At 43.0% G+C, this 5,474-nt stretch overlaps 1 non-coding gene across 1 annotated transcript; it reads right to left on the reverse strand.

Annotated features, from left to right (window-relative positions):
* Positions 1-579: 579 nt before the first annotated feature.
* On the reverse strand, positions 580-653 carry Trnaa-cgc (transfer RNA alanine (anticodon CGC)). Its single transcript has one exon. It is a non-coding gene; the product is annotated as a tRNA-Ala (tRNA).
* Positions 654-5,474: the final 4,821 nt, after the last annotated feature.

Below are 5,474 nucleotides of genomic sequence, written 5' to 3' on the forward strand. Positions count from 1 at the left end.
TTCCTTCTCCAGCAGAGCTGGGAAGATATCCAGGGCCAGCTGTGTGCTTTGGAAAGCGGCTTCTCTGATTCCTCAGCCCTCTCCCCTGTGCAGAAGGAGAGGATCAACCTCCAGTTTCACACCCTGGAACTCCAAGTACCAAACAAAGTTCAGTGTTTTTCAGGTGCAAGTTCTTTTTTTGGCTTTTAGCAAATGAGTACAATAACAAGCTAGAATATGCAGGTCCTCAGGGGGTGAATCTAGGAACCACAAGAGTAAAGGGTTTCCAGTTACCCTCTGGCTTATGCTCAAAGTCCTTATTCTCCCTGAAGAATGGGTGTGAAGGCTCAGGCTACGCAATGGTCTGGGAATGGAGACTTGGAAGAGAGCACTGAGGTTCCCCATCATTACAATACATGCCTTTAGCCAGCAAGCAGGTGGTCAGATGGGAAGGAGGGGAAGGGAGGGCTGTACTGAGGGTGTGAGATAAGCATGGTATGCTCCTTTAACATGCCTTGTCCAGCAGCTGCTGGGCTGTGCTCATCCATCAGCCCTGCTATGGACTAAACATGTGTGTGTGTGTGTGTGTGTGTGTGTGTGTGTGTGTTGCTGGGGATTGAACCCAGGGCCTTGTGCATGCGAGGCAAACACTCTACCAACTGAGCTATATACCCAGCCCTGGACTAAAACATTTTTGTTCTCCTCAAATTCATATGTTGAAGCTCTAATCCTCAATACAGTGGTATTGGAGGTAGAGTCTTTGGGAAGTAATTTATGTTTGAATGAGGACACATGGGTAGAGGCCCCATGATGGCATTAGTGCCTTTATGAGAAGAGGAAGAAACTAGAATGTCTCCCTGCCACACAAGGATTCAGCAAGAAGGTGCCCACCTGCAACCAAGAAGAGGACCTTCAATGCTTTACCAGATACTGGGTCTGCCAGTGCCTTATCTTGAACTTCTCAGCCTCAGAACTGTGATAGATATATATTTGTCATTTAAACCATCCAGTTTATAAATATATAATTGTAACAGTTTGAACTGAGACAAGTCCCATGACCTGGTTTTACTTTGTCTTGTGGACCTGGAAGAGCCCAAGTCATCATTTCCTCTATTCATATCTTTCTACAAGTTATGACCTCCTTGGCTTGGGGACTTTCCCAAGACTATGTGAAATGTACTTAGCCTCTCCACTTTTGCCTGCAAATGTCCAATGAGTGGTTAAAATCAGGATGAAAGACTTGGCATCTCTGCCTCCATTTGCATCTGTCCACTTTGCTCTGAGTCTCCTTGGATTGCAGGAACAACAGGTCTTATGAATAAACATCTTCTAAGTCAAAACTGCCTCTCAGGCAACAGTAACTTTCTTATTGCTGACAAGTCCCCACCTGACCCATCCTGAGATGATGATGGACAGACCACACCTGATCAGGATCACCTGCTTTGACACCTGTGAAGAGCCTGCAAGTATGCAAACCCCTAATTCATGCCCTCTTTTCCCTTTATATGAAACCTCAGGATGACTGTCAGTCCCTTGAAGACAGGGCTAAGACATGGGTCCCCTTGTCTTTCCAGTGTAGCTGCACTGACTAAAGTTCCTTTCATGCTTTTCACCATTACCTTTTCTGTTTTGTTTTTGGGATGAGTGGATGGACCTGATTTGGATCCTCAGAGTCAGACCTGTGGCCTAGGATTCTGATAATAGTCACAGAGCTGGTAGGTGGCAACTGGCCTGCCATGGCCAAACCTTGGCTTTCAAATCAGAAAGACTTTGGCCTTCATTGGTTACCATGTCCATCTGCACAAAAGAAGCAGAGAATAGTCAATTACTCAGCTAAGGCACATAGAAAACCCCAAGGAGAAAGGGAATTTCTTGACAAGAATTTGTTCTCCCTGGGTATATGCTCAGGATTTCAGGCTACTTTATAGGAATATACCCTGTGTAGGAGAACCTAGTTCCAGTGTAGTTTTTCACAAGCAGCCCAATTTTTATTTTCAGACAAACTAAGTTCAAGTTCTGAATAAACGAACTATAAGCTGTGTGACTTTGAGCAAGCTGCTTAATATCCTTGTGGCCCACTAATATCCTTCACCTATAGAATGAATAATGTAGTCCCTCCCTCATGGGATTGTTGCAAGGATTTTGCCATTCTCTCTCAGCCTGCCCCTCTCTCTCTCTCTCTCTCTCTCTCTCTCTCTCTCTCTCTCTCTCTCTCTCGTCTCTATCTATCTTAGAGAAGTCTCTGGTTGTTAACTGAAGTGCTTTTGTTTCCATTATTTCTATTTGAATTTTAGTTTTCATTGGAGCCAGACTTGGCAAGCTTACAGACTGCACAGGGTGTGTTGTCAGCATGATGTTTGTTGAAAATCTGAACTTGAGTGTTTGATGGCCACACACTCTCTAGCTTGTTAGACCCTGATGCTCACACTCCAAACATTTATGGTACAGAACAGGCCCTGTAGTTCCTGCCCCACTTTTTTTTAAAGGTTTGTAACTTCTGGTATATACAGGACTTGAATTGGACGGAAGAGGACATAGCATACCCAAGAGCAGAGACCTCTGACAAGCAATCTACTCAAATCAGTAGAGTCATTTCTGGAGTGCACTGTGTTGAGAGGAGGCCACGTCCCCTTCTCTCTCTGATGCTCACTCAGTGACCATGAGAGATGACAGGGGCCAGACAAGTCTGAAGTGGTGCTGCCCATGTACAGTCCTTTAGGTATGCATGTGTCTGGGGGACCCCCAGTTCAGAGGTGTGCGGCACTGGCTTGTGTTTTCTGTACACCCCGTGACTTCTTCAGTGGCTCCTTCTGATTCCTCTGTGGTGATGCATGTCCCTGCTCCCACCAGGGCCATGTTTCCTGGTGCTTGCTCACCCCTGGTATCAGCAGTTCTAGGGGTGGGGCTCTAGGACTGAGGCTTCCCACTGATGAATGGCCAGTGTGAACAAGTTCTTTCTGCCGTGGTTTCCTGCAGGGTGATCTCCTCTGAGTTCACTAGTTGGGAGGGTTATTTCAACACTTGCCACAGTAGCTGGGAAGAAAGCAGTCAGGAGGCTGTGGACTTAGAGGCTCCTGGTCCTCACTAGAGCTTTGAAAGAAGCATTCTTAGCAGGCCCCTTTCCTTGACTGCCTGTCTCTTCCTCAAGAAGTTAGCAGGCCCTCTGGGCATGGTGGTACAACCCTCTAATCCCAGGGGCTTGGGAGGCTGAGGCAGGAGGATCTCAAGATGAGGGCCAGCCTCAGCAAGTTGGTGAGACCCTGTCTCAAAATAAAATATAAAAAGGGCTGGGATTGTAGCTAAACCAAAATTAATTTAGCAGGCCTATCCTTTTTGTTGGCAAGTTTTGTCCTTGCCCAAGGTGTCTTTTGCACTCGCCTCCTATGTTTATCTTGGCCTCTGGCTGTACAGATCCACCATCTTGGTGGCCTACATGGTCCTCTTTCTTCACTTTAATGCCTCAGTTCCAAAAGTCGCCTCTTCCCACACAAACCTGCACATTTTCTGTTCCTTCAGGGCAATTAGGTATCTAATAAAGAAAATTCACACGAAGTGCAGAAGGTCAGATAGCCTAACTTTCCTCATCTAAAGCAAAGAGTTCTTGTAATGTTTAGAGATAAATGGAATGGATTTCTAATTGGGGAGATTTTGGTGGTAGAACTAAGTAAAAGAAAGAAGCATGGGTAGAGTAGATGAGGGAGGAAATGGATAAAGCCTAGAATCACGACTGATTTTGAGTTTGCTGAAATATGTTCTAGAACTTGAGGATCATTCACACTGTGACCAAACTTTGCTCATCTTTCCTCTACTTGTATGGCTCCTTTGGCCAGGCCTGGTCTGGCTTCATGGAAGAAAACTATCAGTAGCACTATCAGAAATACGCACTAGCCAGAGGCAAACACCCCTATTTCCTAAGGAATGCAGGAGCCTTCTCCCATTTCTCCTCAAATGGCTGGTGCAAGCATTCAATCTGGGGTCTGGGAAGCCAGGTCTAGGCTGAGTAGGCCGAGGAGGTTGTTAAGGATGGTCTTGATCTTACCAGGAAAGAGCTTTAATCTTACCCCAGGATTCTCAGTCCTAAAACCAGATCAGAATCAAACATGTTCTCTTTGTTGATTTTTAATAATGCATGTACCTCATCTAAATTCAAAGAGAAAATTCCCCCAGTTTCTTTTTCCAGAGGCAGCCAGTGTTAATAACTACTTACATGAACTTCTACAAGGAGCCTATGCCTTTCAAACAATTGCTATTATTTTATACAAAATGTGTCTATATTTCATATATTGAGTATCATTTCATGTTAGAACATGCAGAACTGCCTAAACATAGTTATAGCTGTATAATATTTCCTTATGCTGATATACTTCAATTTATTTAACTATTTCTCAACTGCTGTACATTTGGGTTGATGGCAATCTTTTGTTTTTATAAGAACAATGTTGCAATGAATAACATATAAAAATTAGTAGGATGGATATATACAAGTGGGCTTGTTGATACTTGTTGTCTCACTGTCCTCTATTAAAGTTGTGGGATCCCCCCAGCAATGTATGAAAATGCCAATTGCCCCACACTCACACCAATAAAGTGTGGTGACAACTTGTACCATCTGCTAAGTCATAATAATATTTCATTGTGATTTTAATTTAGATTCTTAAGTGATTTTGCATCTTTAATATATATAGATTTGTGTGCACATCTGAATTCCCTTTTCCATGCATTCTGTTCATTTCCTCTTCCCATTTTTCTATTGTATTATTGTTATTTTTCTATTGATTTCTCAGCACTTAGAAGTTGTGTATGTTGGGGTGTGTGGATTTCCCTTGTCCATGCTTTATATTTACAAGTGACAGGACATCAGTTCCTGTCCTGTCTCATTCTGATCTCTTCCACTCATTCACTCTAATTGTGGGTGAATTTGGGAGGAGGAAGTTGTGTGCCTGGCTCAGGTATTTTTGTCTGCCTGCTTTAGGAATCTGCTTGTGGAGCAAACTTGGTGGCCCTTGACTATGCCCTAAGCTTAGAGACAAAGGTCCTATGCCTTCCAGGTAAGGTCTGCAGGCTTCTAGATGTGCTCATGACTTGATGAGTAGACCTGCTTTATTCTGGGATCCAGTACTAGGAGGAAGTCACACTCTTCAATGGCTTCATCAGTAACAAAGCTGATTTTTTGGATACTGATTTGCCTGCTTCTTTGTGGTAAAGAATTGTGGCAGGAAAAGTGAGGCTATGTGTTAGACTTCTTGTACCTTAAAAGATATGTATGAGTATTAAAGAAATTCATCTTTTACCTGTGATATGAATTCCAAATATGTATTTTTGTAGGTTTTCATTTATCTTTTCACTAATGTTACTGTTGTTTCTTTGTGTTCTTTGGTATTTTTCTTCTTTAGTAAAATTTAGATAAATGGATTGATTTTGTATTTTATGGATATTGAGGGTTTGTGTTGTGCTCAAAAAGCCCTTTCCAAAAAATATATTATAAAATATATGTT

Source organism: Urocitellus parryii, chromosome 12 (genome assembly GCF_045843805.1).
Source record: "Urocitellus parryii isolate mUroPar1 chromosome 12, mUroPar1.hap1, whole genome shotgun sequence".
In the NCBI taxonomy this organism is placed as follows: Eukaryota; Metazoa; Chordata; class Mammalia; order Rodentia; family Sciuridae; genus Urocitellus; species Urocitellus parryii.